This window comes from Sturnira hondurensis, unplaced genomic scaffold (genome assembly GCF_014824575.4).
Source record: "Sturnira hondurensis isolate 20B ecotype Veracruz unplaced genomic scaffold, ASM1482457v3 Scaffold0014814, whole genome shotgun sequence".
NCBI classification, from domain to species: domain Eukaryota; kingdom Metazoa; phylum Chordata; class Mammalia; order Chiroptera; family Phyllostomidae; genus Sturnira; species Sturnira hondurensis.
Genome location: NW_028087445.1, coordinates 65,209 through 80,019, shown reverse-complemented (window position 1 = coordinate 80,019; position 14,811 = coordinate 65,209). Strand labels below are relative to the sequence as shown.

Below are 14,811 nucleotides of genomic sequence, written 5' to 3'. Positions count from 1 at the left end.
GGACAGAACCCTTTGATAACAACAAAGTAATGTGGGAGAAGAACAGAGAAGTCCTGAAAATCTCAGAGAAAGGAAAGAAGAGCAGAAGAAAGAATAAATTCCAGACATTAGTGAATTATGCAAGCCAAAAATATGAAATATCAGAAAGGAAGGTTAATGTTCATGCACAAATTTTACAGTAATCTTGGAGATTGCTTAAGCTCCTTAAACTATAATTTTCTTATGTAGAATAGATAAAGTAAGGTAGGACTAGATTAGATGAGAAGGTATATAAATTACATTGCAGATAGAAATATTCAAATATAGCCTTGGTTGGTATAGCTCAATGGATTTAACATGGGCTGTGAACCAAAGGGTCACCAGTTTTATTACTACTCAGGGCACATGCCTGTGTTGTTGACCGGATCCCCAGCCAGGTAGATGGAAGAGGCAACCACACATTAATGTTTCTCTCCCTCTCTTTCTCACTCCTTTTCCCTTTGTATAAAAATAAATAAATAAAATCTTTAAAAATGTTAAAACAAGAAATGTTCATATATAAATTTGTTATTTTTATATGTTTTATCATAATCTTCATTAGAAAGCACATTCTAGTGGACACATGAACAAAACCAAGAAGGGCTGGATCAAGAACTGGGAGAGGAGATGGCTGGGGTGGGGAGAATGGTGGGGGCAAAATGGATACAACTGTACTTCAACAACAGTCTTTAAAATTTACAAAGGGACAAATTAACTCAAGGGGATGCAGAAAATTAAAACCAAAATACAGTGACAGAACATCTTTAGAAATCATGATCCTGAAACTTTGAACTCTGCTAACCTCAGCCTGATCCCCCCACTGAGACCACGGACTAATGCAAAGATTGCAAGCACCCAGTATATGGCAGCTAGACTTAGTATACCAGGGGACATTTGCTGAGTGGCCTCCAAACCACCACTGGCACTGAATTTGAACCTGTATCAATCTGGTGAATACAACTAGTCCCTACCTGATGACTCATTGTGAACCTACCTCATGCAACTCAAGTATGAAACCAGAGTCTCATACACTGACTGTATGAGATAAAAGGCAGCCAGCAGGTAGAAATAGGTGGAAGCAGAACTTGGGATGCCTTATGACCTTAATGATCTTCCCTTGGTCCCAGTACTGGTAAAAGCCAAACTTAGTGCAAACACCCAGGCCCAGAAGAATCAGCCACGAACTATGGATTGCTTGTAGCTCTAAAAATGTTTCCAAGACGTAGTCTCAAATAGTGTTTTACATTAGCCTGAGCCAGATTCCCTACCAACAAGTCCAGAAACAACACAACCAGTGGCCAGCTTTGAACAACATTAGAGCAGAATTTAATAAGCTTCACAAGCAGAATATCAAAGGGAGATTTCTGCAGGCATTAAACTTGCACAGGTGAATTCTGCTTTGTGTGGTAAGTACCTGCCCAGCAGTTTGCCCACTGTGGTTGGGGTAGATCCTCACAGCCAGCTAGCCTGAGGGTTAACACCAGGAGTGAACAAGCCAATAACCATCAACACTGTATTATGACAGGAGAGCCCACATAGCCCACAGAAGAAACATTCTTGCTTAACCAAGCTCAGGTCATTAAGATGACTACACCAATAAACCCACAGGACACCTACATCGTAAGTACACCCTACAAAACTGAAAGTCAGAGTAGATCTACCTTGTACATAAAACAAACATGAAAAGGCAGCTAATGTGGAAGAGAAAGAAACAGACCCCACATTAAAGAACAGGAGAAATCTCCTGAAAAAGAGCAAAAGAAGTATAGGCAAGCTATTTAGCAGACACAGAGGTCAAACTAATGGTTATAAGGATGCTTCACAGCATGAAAAAAGTGGAGACCATAAATATGTAGGAGTCAGAAATGAAGAATACGAATAAACAAAATAAAGAATCCACTGGAAAGAATAAATAGTAAGTTGGATCAAGCAGATGATTCAATCAGTGATTTGCAAGATAGGGTTAAAAACAAATACCCAGTCATAGCAGCAAGAAGAAAAAAGAATAAAAAAATAAGTTTAAGGGACCTTTGAGATGTCATGAAGCATAAAATATCTACATCCTAAGGGTATTAAAATGAGAAGAGAGAAAAAAGAAATCCAGAACCTATATGAAGAAATAATGACTGAAAACTTCCCTAACCTGGTGAAGCAAAAAGACACACAAATACAAAAAGCACAGAGAATCTCAGACAAGATGAACCCAAAAGTCCCACACCAAGACACAACATAATTAAAATAGCAAAGGTTCAAGCTGAACAGATATTCTCAGAAACAGAAACAGAAAAATTGTTATTTACCTTCAAGGGAGCTCCCATAAGACTGTCAACTGATTTCTCAAAAGAAACATTTAAGGCCAATAGGAATTCACAAAAATATCCAAGTGATAAAAAGCAAGGACTTATAATCGATAATAATTTATACAGCAGGACTGTCATTTAAAATTGAAGGAGGAATAAAGAGCTTCCAAGACAAGAAAAGGCTAAAGGAGTTTGGCACCACCAAGCAAACATTGCAAAGAAATATTGAAGAACCTGCTTTAGGAAGGAGGAGCAGAAGAAGGATGGAGAAGCAGCAGCAGATGAACAGAGTTAAGAGAATAAGGTACCACTAAATATGTACCTATCAACAATCACTCTATATGTAAATAGCTTAAATGCTCCAATCCAAAGGCATAGGGTAACTGAATGGATAAGAAAACAAGACCCACATATATGCTGTCAACAAAGGACTCACCACAAAACTGAAGATAAACACAGCTCAAAAGTAAAGGGATGAAAAAACAACCCATGCAAATGGAAGTATGAAAGAGCTGGGGTAGCAAATCGAACAATTGAGCACAGTAGAACCAGATGCATGGAAACATGGAATAATGTGTTCAGTGGCCAGAGGGGAGGCCAAAGGGCCATAATGGAAGAAAGAAGTGGAAGGGACTAGTCAAAGAACATGTATGAACGACCCATGGACACAGGCAACAATGTGGGTACTGACAGTGGGAGTGGGACATGGATTGGGTGGAGGAGGGCAAATGGGGAAAATTGGGACAACTGTGATAGAACAGTAACATGTTTTTCAAAAACCCTAAAACATTTGAAGACTGGTCTGTGAATAGGCACATACTATGTACTTTTGAGGCCTGCTTTAGACTTCCTCGTGGACTTTGTGCAAGTCTCTCTTCCTCTCTGGGTTTCAGTTTCCTTTCCTCTTACTACTGTCATCTTCTGTCCTTCCTTGAACTTTATTTAGCTCATAATCACTCACTGCAAAAGATATCAGCTCAAACCTGAGAAACTCATTTAAATGAATTTTTATCATTATCAAGATTTTCAAGAAGTACTTATTTTTTCAGTGTTAATTTAGTCCTAAAACCCTTCAACCAATCCCCACTCTCTGCAGAATGAAATTCATATTCTCAAGGGGTGCAGCATGCTTTGCTTTTCATTATCTTACCTCTTTCTCTGTCTATGTTCTCATAGAGAGAGAAATAAATCATAAGATCAGAGCCTTTAGAATAAACTAATATGAAACCTACTCCCTTTGTTGTAATTCATGGCCCTGATTCATCACCTGACTTTCTTTTAGTTACTTGTGTCTGATATCTAAGACCCTTGTCTTCCTTACTTTTTAGCCTATAATTCTCTCCCCTACTCAGCCAAACCATTCATCCAGCTTCGGGAACTTACTCAGGACCCATGTCTTCATGAAGATTCTCTGTAGCTCCACTATTCAACAACAAAATATAGTAGGTATTTCCTCTGTGCCTATTGTCCCTTATGCCAGCTTTATTAAAGTGTTTATTATATTCGATGACAAGTAGGTTTCATATTAGTTTATTCTAAATGCTCTGATCTCTTTGGGGACCCAAATTTTGCCTTTTTAATTTATTGTTGCATGATTGACAACTGGCAACATTCTGGCAAGAATCACATTTAATATGGAATATATTTACTATTGCCTCTTATAACCTTCATGTTCACCTGTCTTCAGTATACAGTACTGTATGTTTGACTATTCTTTGTATCTGGCCATCACCCAGGAAGGCTCTTCTTTCTGATGCTGTAACTCCCATGCCATAAAAAGGTCTGATCTGTATATCATTGCATTGCTCACACTCATTAGGTCTGGTTTTTGCCTTCTTTCCTACCTGTAGTCAGTCAAGTCTATTTGGGGATACTGGTTTATTACTCAACTGCTGCCACCTGCTGTTCATGAAATATTTGTAACAAATTTACTTTACAAATATAGAGATTTTATGTCAAAGTATATTATGGAACAAGTATTTTTTGAACTAGAAATTATAGATGTAGGAGGAAATTAATGAATCCAAAAACTCTGGTACATTTATACAATGGCATTCTATGAAGCAGAAAAAAAGAAGGAGCTCCTACCCTTTGCAACAGCATGGATGGAACTGGAAAACATTATGCTGAGTGAAATAAGCTAGGCATTGAGAGACAAATACCATATGATCTCACCTTTAACAGGAACCTAAACAACAAAACAAACAAGCAAGCAAGCAAAATATAACCAAAGACACTCAAATAGATGACAGGCTGACAGTGACCAGAGGGGTGAGGTGAGGAATTTCAAGGGAAAAAGGGAAGGATTTACAGGAACTAGTATAAAAGACACATGGACAACAACTAAGTGGGGTTTAAATGGGTAGGGAGGTGTGGAGCACTGGGAGGTCTGGGCTGAGATGGGACTAAAAGACAGAAAACTGTACTTGAACAACAATTAAATAAATAAATAAATTTAAAGATTTTATTTATTTATTTTTAGAGAGTTGGGGAAGGGAGGGAGGGAGAGAGAGAGAGAGTGAAACAGCAATATGTGGTTGCCTCTAGCACACTCCATACTGGGGATATGGCCTGCAACATGAGTGCATGTTCCCTGACGAGGAATCAAACCGGCAATGCTTTGGTTCACAGGTTCACAGGCCTGTGCTCAATCCAATGAGCTACACCAGCCAGGGCTAAATAAATAAACTTTTTTTAAAAGAAAAAATAAATGTGTCAGTAACACATAATTGAAATTAAAAAGATTTCAAATACAAAAAATATATCATTTCATTTACTACATAATAGATAACTATTTAGATGTTCCTGACATATTGATAATTAAGAAATAAGTTCATGTGTTGGTGGACTTTCTTATTATCTTGTGTTTATTCAAAATAATGAAATGCTAAAATATATTAAGTATAAAAATATTTAGTCTAATTTCCAAACTCCCGAAACTTACCAAAGTGAGAGACAAACATTAACTTTGAAATCCTCTAAACCCTAAAAATAAATTAAAAATTTAAAAATTAAATCTATATGCCATTCACTTTTTGTCAGGAACAGTTCTAAAAATTTTGAGTAGTGAAATAAGAATCTCAATTTTTACCCTCCTATTTACATACATCAGAAACAAGATGTGAATTAATGCACTGGAGACTAGATGCATAGAGGAAAACTTAAAAACTGTAGAAAATAATAAAATGTCTTTATTTCACACCCAGATTACCAAATTTAATTGTTTTTAGTACTTTTCAATCTTCTTTATCTACTTTCCCAACAGATTGATTAAATTAGAATCTCTGAAATAATTTCTTTCCAGTGCTCAGCATCTTCTACATAGTAAATCAGAACAATTGTATCTAAATACTAGACATTGGAATTTTAGGGGGAAAGTTTTCTAGGTTATTCAACTGTGTAACTAGTGTTGAGAATCCCTGATCTAAACTACTTGCATCTTGGATCCATTCATTATTCATTTATTCTGGATCTCCCACTTCTAATATCATATACAGATTGTGAATTAAACAGTAGAGATAGAAAATTAGGACTTACTTGTTGTAAGTTGTAAATTGTGGCAATAGGTTCAGTCACAGGGTAAAACACCTGAGTAGGGTCAAGCAGAGGCTCTTTGTTGAGCACATCTCTCTGCCAGTAAGTGACCATTTGCTTGGAAAGAGGCAGGGCTTTGGGCTGAGAAAGGGACAGGAGGGGCTGAGTAGGAAACCTGGGAGTCTGAAAAAGAGGCTAGGGGACCTGGTGCATCAAGGGCTGATGCAGAGGCAGAGAAAGCTGTGGGAGATTGTGGATTTGGCTTGAAAAAATGGTACTACTGAAGATTTATAAAATGGTATCAAGTGGTGATTAGGAAAAATGATTGCCTTACTATTGGGGTCTTGAATCACTTGGGACTGAAGGACAGGCAGCACCATAGCAGGCTGAGCAAGTAGAAGGACAGTGTGAGGGATGGGCTCAGCAAAAGGATAGACAAAAGGCTGTGGCTGGACAAGGGACTGGGTTTTCTCCTTGTGTTCATCCTGGAAAGAAGGAGACAGAATCTTTGAGTCCATGATTCAGCTGTCATTGCCATTCATGGTGAAATAAACTCCTCACTCTTGAACAATCGTAATTGACTGAAAGAAAAGCAAGAAAATCTTTTATTTTTGCTGGCTAAGATGTTATTTGGGGTCACATGAAGACTGAGTTAAATCTCATTGATGGATTTCTCATTAATCTATTTCCTTTACAGGTGAACATAGATCAAACTGAAATCAGTGTCTGGGGATTTCAAACTCGTTTCTCCTTTTCCAAGTTGTCTTCAATAGTTGTGGCCAGCTGTACAATTCGGTATTGAGAGGGCATGGACTTTTCAACATAATGTGATAATAATTGACCAAATTGTTTTAATATGGAAGATTTATTTTAAAAATAATTAGAGAAATTACTTCAAGGTTACTTTTCTGTGTTTTAATGAAAAGTAAGTCTTAATCTGTGATTTAATTGGAGGATTTACTCTATACCAGCTAACTTCCAGCACTACTTCTTTTGGTAGATGGTAGTTATCATAAGTCTTTAAAAGAGACATCAATTTTTTAATTTATTTTTATTTAGAAAATTATTTGTCATCAGTTCCAAACAAACCCGCCCCAAACAAACAAGAGATTGAAATATTGCAGTTAGATAAATATGTTATTACATGTATAATTTAACTAAATAAATAATTTTATATTGTTAAAAAATATTTTCAAGCAAGCTCTGCTAATAAATAGTTGTGTGATAAAGTTACACTATTGTGTACTCAATTGTCTTGCACATCAATTCTCTCATCTGTGCAATAGAAATCCTTTTATTAACTGTATTTGTTAATAATGTTAATATAAAACAAAATTTTAATGTAAATCATTGACTATTTATTGTGTCATATCATCAACCACAGTAGCCTGTGAATATTTTCAGTTTACAGATGAAAAAAACTGAAGTACAGAGAAATTTGATGCCACAGTTACAGAGCTAATCAATAATCAAATTGGGATTTGTGGCAGATTACCTTCCTCTTTCTTTCATCAGCTTATCTATCTGGAGAAAAAGGGAAACCTAGTTCCCAATGTGGAAATGTATCTACTAGTGTGCAATTATGCCACTAGAAAAGTGAGCAAATCAATAATTAATATTTATTCTATACTTTGCAAATTAATTATACATTTTAAAATGCATCCATGTACTAAAAATACATTGACTTAAAGTTTCATTTCTTATATTTGCATCCGTTTTCTTATCATACTTTGCAGTAAACATGCACATATGAGTATTTTGTATTATATTTGATAAAAAATTTAGATATATTCTTATTATGTTCAAATTACCTCTTTTTCCTGCTGTTTGTCATGTTAAAACTTCTTAGGTTTCTGCTAAAAAACAAATAATATAAAATTGTTATCATCTATAAAAATTTAATAGAGGAAACTGAAAATATTCACATTTAAACATGAGGGTTTTAACTTGTTGAGCTGTGAAATCCTTCAGAAAGGTAAAAATAAAATTAAGTTTTCATGAACAATTTTTATTTGCCAATATAAATCAGAAAATGAAAGCATGATAAGTTAAGATGGACACCATGCTTTATAATATCATCAAAAACACAGGATAATTACTGAAACTTGTATGTTTCACCACTTTGTATAAGCCTGCTGTAGCAGAGATACGCAGATAACTACAGTCAAAAAAGAACAGAAAATTAATGAACATAGTACAATAAGAAGAATTTAATTGGGGCTAATTTTCTATATCACTATATACCCTTCATATGACAACAAATAATGTATACTACTCCATCTGATTCTAAAAGAATTATATATTAATAATAAATTATAATAACCATAGATATATTATCTTCATCATTTTTAGAGTCTTTTATGTTTAGGCTTCAAATGAACTATAAGAAATAAATACTTTCCCTAAAGATTTGAAAACCTTTGGGAAGAGACAAAGTATACACATGATGGACTTAATAGGTAATGACAGACCCTAAAAAGTGATGCAAGTATAATTATCTACATGACTATTACAGGCAGATTTACAACTAAGTCTCACAGCTTATCCAGTAGAGGAAGTACTGTAATTACAAAAATATGTCCATTTGCATGTCTGCCCACCTCCCATATTACTATTCTTCCTTATGGGCAGCCTCTTTTCAGTTTACAGCATGGCTCCTAGTCAATGTCTGATCCACAGAAGGTGATCAATAAATGTCAAAATAGTGAAAGATGTCACCATGGAGGGAACTCAAGACAAATAAAAAGACTGTACAGTTCATGTAAAGAAGGTTTTGGGGGCACAGTGACACAATTTTAAGTAGGAAGTTAGTTTAGGAAGTGCTTGAATAGTGAAATGTAGACATTCATTCTGCTCTTAAAGGTACATACTGGAAATTTACATCAGAATTGATATATCACAATTAGGTGCATTGGCTAAAGCCCAACAATAAACCTATAGAAAGATAATACAGTGTTTTACTGATCCAAACACGGAAAATTGTCTCAGAATGAACATTATCTTACCTCACTGCTTGAAAGTCTTTCTACAGTCTGTAAAGGAAAAAAATCACAACTGGATTATTGGAGAATGTTATTTTTATATAGTTGAAAATTTTGCCCTGAATAAAAAAAAAATCCTACCTCAGTGGTTATGCTGAGATCTTCCTTCTGTAAAGAAAAGAACTCCATTTAGTTTTCTTAGCTAACTCATCTTTCCTATTTACTTTTTATTTTCTTCATGAAGTGATATTCCCTTCACAAATTTAAGAAATATAAAACGTTGTGTATCTTCTGAAGCCTTGAAAGGCAATGTTTTTATGTCTTTTATATTTGGTTACTCAAATGGCACGTTTTTATTCTACCTGAAAGAAGAACATATTGGATGGGTAACAAAGAGGGAATTATTTTAATATGCATCAAACACTTTTATTGATGACACATGTTTATAATTATGATGATTGACTGATATTTCACCCTTTGAGTGTCTTTGGACAGACACATATAGGATTTGGCCCAGTGCCCCAGGGTTAAGAGGTACATGAGTTTCATCACTGGATATGGTATATTTATCTAGGTTGGACATGCATGCCATTGTACTTGTGCAGTATTACTCTTTTCAGTGTTTGTTTCTTCTTCTTTTGCCCCATACCCATTTGCTTATTTGTTTTTTTGAGGGGACTGGTAGCATTTTACCCAGATTTGTGGCCCTATAAGACACTATTGAAATAGGGAGTGAGTATACATGATTATCTTAAAAGTTTTAAAAATTCTGCATTATTTGTGCATTTAAAATATTGGTGATGTGGTTCTCTTCCTGTGGGAAGATATTTCATGTTTGTTTAGTTATTTAGAAATGTTTTTACCTCCGTTGCAAAGGAAAGGGCTGCCAGGCAGGTAAGAATGAGGACCCTCATGGTGCTCAAGGCCTATGAGAGGGAAAAAAGTACTGTGATTGTCAATGTGATGTATTCTCTTAATTACATAGGCTTAGCTTTCTTTAAAAAAAACAGAGGTACTGTATGTTACAAAAATTACTAAGAGAAGTTTTATTTTATAACTAAAGTCAAAACCTTCTATGGCTCCTTAGGCTTACTTATCAAAAGGAAAAGGAAATAGGAAATGCTACATAGGTGTGGAATAAGGTGGAAACAGGAGAGATTTTTGGACATATGGAGTCATTATCACTGTAACCATTGAAATACACTCCAAGTGGTTAAGAAGTAAGTTATGTCTAAGGAATTAGACATTAAAAAGCAACACTACTCTTAGATAATTTAGAACTAAAACTAAGGGCACCTATGGAATGTTATCTATGACTATAGGAACAACCAGAATCATATGAAAGTAATTTTAGGATAGAGATTCTTAGCTTAACAGAAAGAGGCCAATGGTGAGAAATGGCTGAAATATACCAAAGGGGCAAAGATTAAATTGATAAAGGAAGATCCAATAGGATAAGAGTTGCAACCAAAAGAAATAGACCTATACAGAATGTACCAGTTTCTCTGAGAATAAAGAAAGGGAGAGAAGATGAGTAAGTATAATACATACTTTGAAATACAGGTTAAAAATGAAAACAATGGTTCTACTTTTCCAGTTAGGTACAGGATAGAGTTTTCAACTGTCAGTGAGGGAAGTGGGTATGACTTTAGGAACATATTAGGTTAATATGAAAGTCAAAATGAATACAAATATCCACAGCATTAATGCCCAGATGAAAGTAGAAATCAGCTTGTTTTTGTTACCTAAGTAGATTTATGGCAAGATGGTTGTAGGATAATACCAGTAGATCAAGAAAATTATTAAGGTGGGGACAGGGAATAGAATGTGTTTGTGCTACATGACTAATCATAAAGTGCTGGTTGTTCAAGAGAAGAGGAGGTGGCAGCAGTTGAGTAGTAAAGTCAAACCCCCAGAAGGGCTTGAATAAATAGAGATAAGAAAAAAGGCAAAAAAACAGGCCTAATAAGAGTGAGCAATATTAAATACACATTAGAACTTCTTTTACCAGATGGGAACTGGAGCATAAAAAAGAAGAGACTTTCTGAATAATGACTAGATATAAAGAATAATCACACATGCAGTACTGTATATTGAAGATAGGTGGACTAGGAGATTGTTAAGATAGTGAAATGTATTCCATATTAAACATCTATGTTTTTCAGACATTTTACTAGTTGCCAATAATGCAACAGTAAACAAAAATGCAAAATTCTTGTACCTAAAGAGATAAAAAGCCTTTAGGATTAACTAACATGAAACCTACTTATTATGAAATGTAAAATAGAGTTTAATGAAGCTATAAAAATGTGCAATAGGCACAAATGAAATATCTAGTTTATTTCAGCTGATGGAAGAGAGGCAAAGAGGAATTACATGAACATGTGATCCTGAGCAGGCTTATGAAGCCAAATGAAGGGTTTGACCTGAGAAGGGGAATTATAGGCTAAAGAAAAAAAAGAAAGAATAGGGTCTTGGATATTAGAAACAAGTAACTGCATCTAAATCAAGTAGTGAAAGGTGAAAGATTTATACAATCTGAAGAGAAACCAGAGTATAATTTCAGGGAAAAAGGGTAAAGATTCACAAGAACAAGTATAAAGGACACATGGACAAAAACTAAGGCCGGGGTTGGGGGGGTAATGGGAAGGAGGTGGGGAGCACTGGGGTGGGATGGAAGTAAATGACAGAAAAATTCACTTGAACAATAATTAAATTAAAAATAAATCAATCAATCAAGTAGTGAATGGGGTCATGAAGCATGACAAAGGGAGTGGATGGAGGTGAGAACAGAGAAAGAGAAAGGGGTCAGATAATTAAGAGCAAAGCATGCTGTGCTCATAAAGAACATAAATTTCATTCTGTAGATAGTGGGGATTTGATGAAGTGTTTTAGGACAAAGGATAACATTTAGAGAATAATTACTTGAGGAAATTATTGATAACAATGTAAAATTTTGAAAATGATTCTCAGTCTTCGGTATTTTGCACTAAGTCAGTGTTTATCAGCTAAGGTTCAAGGAAGGACAGAAGATAGAAAAAGAAAGGAAATTGAAACTTAGGGAAAAGAAGGGTCATAGCCAAAGTCCACAGTAAAATCTAAAGTCAGTCTCAAAAGTACCCAATATGTTCCTATTCACAAAAGTAGTTTTCAAGTTTCTGTCTCTTTAGTGATTGATGTTCATAAATGTAATTGTCAATTGTGTTTCACACCGTTCAGTTTTATAGTGTTGTTTTCTTCTGTTCACTGCATGTTATAGATCCATTCAGGGCTTCAGCACAGTTAGATACCTTTCAAAATAAATAAAATATTGACATGATTAATTCTTTTCCTTTATAATGTAACCCCTTTTTTTAAAGATTTTATTCATTTATCTTTAGAGCGGAAGGGAAGGAGAGAGAGAGAGAGAAACATCAATGTATGGTTGCCCCTCGTGTGTCGCTTGCTGGAAACTGGCCTGCAACCCAGGTATGTGCCCTGACTGGGAACCGAACTGCGATCCTCTGGTTTGCAGGCCCGCACTCAATCCATTGAGCTACAGCAGACTGAACTATAATGTAATTTCTATTCATATTATGGAAGCTCTATGAAGGAAGGTAATACTTCTAATAGTCATTTAACTTTTGTGTTGCTTAGAAAACCTAAGTCATTGTATATTTTGGAGGTTAACCCTTTGTCTGAGGTGTCATTGGCAAATATGTTTTCCCAAACAGTTGCTTCTCTTTTTATTTTAATATTGTTTTCTTTAGCCATTCAGAAGCTTTTTGTTTTGATGAGATACCATTTGTTCATTCTTTCTTTTATATCCCTTGCTCTAGGGGACGTATCAGTAAAAATGTTGCTGCATGACATATCTGAGATTTTCCTGCCAATGTTCTCCTCTAGGGCTTTAATGGTTTCACAGCTTATATTTAAGTCTTTTATCCACCTTGAATTTATTTTGGTGTATGGTATAAGTTGGTGCTCGGGTTTCACTTTTTTTGCATTTTGCATGTAGCTGTCCAGTTCTCCCAACATAATTTGTTGAAGAGGCTATCTTTACTCCATTTTATCTTATTGCCCCCTTTGTCGAATATTAATTGACTGTAGAGAGTTGGGTTTATTTCTGGGCTCTCTGTTCTGTTCCATTGGTCTATGTGCCTGTTTTTATGCCAATACCAGGCTGTTTTGATTACAGTGGCCTTGTAATACAGTTTGATATCAGGTATTGTGATCCCTCCTGCTTTGTTCTTCTTTCTCAAAATTGCAGCTGCTATTTGGGGTCATTTATGGTTCCATATAAATTTTTGAAGTGTTTTTTCTATGTCTCTGAAATATTGCATTGGTACTTTAATAGGTATTGCATTGAATCTGTAAATTGCTTTGTGTAGTATGGACATTTTGAGGTTGTTAATTCTTCCGATCCATGAACACGGTATATGTTTCCACTTGTTTGTGTCTTCCTTGATTTCTTTCTTCAGGGTTGTGTAGTTTTCTGCATACAGGTCTTTTACCTCCTTGGTTAGCTTTATTCCCAGATATTTTATTTTTGTTTTTGCTATATTGAGTGGGATTTTTTTTCTTGATTTCTGCTTCTGCTGTTTCATTTTTTAGGATACAAAAATGCTTTTGAGGGCCAGGCCGGCGGCAGCCATTGGCTGGCAAGTAAAGACCTCGGAGCCCCGGCTGCCACAGCGGTCAGGGCCCAGAGGCTTCCGCCTGCACCAAGCAACAGGGGCATCTGCCACAGAGGACTCATCAGGACCTGGGGACCTGTGAGTAAAGACAAAAGCAGCAGCAGCAGGACCCTGAGTAGAGTTAAAAGCAGCAGTGGCAGAACAGCAACCATTGGCTGGCACATAAAGACCTCGGAGCTGCTGCTGCAGCTTCCAGGGCCCAGAGGCTTCTGTCTATGGCCAACGTCAAGGCATCTGTCACAGAGGACTCATCCGGAGCCCAGCACCTGTGAGTAAAGACAAAAGTGGCAGCAGCAGGGCCGGCTGCCCTCCGCCGGCCCAAAACGCCTTGGAGCCTCCACTGCCACCACGTTAGGGGTGTAGAGGCTTCCGTCTGCTGTCAGTGCCATGGAGGACTCATAGGGAGCCCAGAACGCAGTGGAGCATTGGGCCGGGGTCCTTGGAAGAGCTAGCTCCATCCCTCACCATCTAGGCGGGGCTGGGTGGCAGAGACCTGTCTGCCTAGGTGTGCAGGGAGGGTGGCAAGGACAGGGGGCCATGTTCAGTTGTGACCTCTGTGGTGGCCAGCCCACCAGCCCGCCAGCCTAGGAAATTTGAGAGGAGCATTGTCCTAACCAGTCAGGTTGGGGATTGGGCTGGGCTGAGAGGCACGCTTTCTGGAGAAGTTTTTACTGGAAAGTGGTCTGAGGTGTTCTCCTGTGAAGGCAGCTTGACTTGCTTCTCACCCAGCCAGAGGACTGAGAAGGACCAGTACCAGATCCCCTGAGACCCAGGCAGCCTGTCAGGTGGGCGGGCACCCGCGCCCTAGTCTGGTAGTCTGGCTGACAGGCTGGTGTGTGCCTGGGCCTACAACCCAGCCCACAGAGGGGTCCAGCCGAAACCTGAAAACCCAGATTGGACAGTTTGAAACCAACAAGGAAGGAGTTTATTTTTTTTGAACTTTTTTTTGAACTTTTTTCAGTAATCGTATATTTTTTTAAATTATATTGTTGCTGTATCTTTCAGTACTCTGTTCCTCTCCTTTCTTTTTTCCTGTTTTAGTCCTTCTTCCTTTCACCCCAAACTTATTGCTTTTTCCTCACTTCTCTTGCCCTTTTTTTGTGGGTTTGTTTGTTTGATTGTTTGTTGCTTTCCTTAACACTGTAAATACTTCACAACACATCTCTCGGGTCTTAGCCCACTTTACAGGTTCCTGAATTCTATTACTATAGCGATTAACTCTACTTGCTCACATGCTATGTACATCTATTTACTATTCTTTACTCTCACCTTACCTCAAAATCTGACCACCCTCAACCTCAC

At 36.9% G+C, this 14,811-nt stretch overlaps 1 pseudogene; it reads right to left on the bottom strand.

The window, feature by feature from the left end:
- Positions 1-3,207: 3,207 nt before the first annotated feature.
- LOC118999316 (beta-casein-like) lies at positions 3,208-12,089 on the bottom strand (annotated as a pseudogene).
- Positions 12,090-14,811: the final 2,722 nt, after the last annotated feature.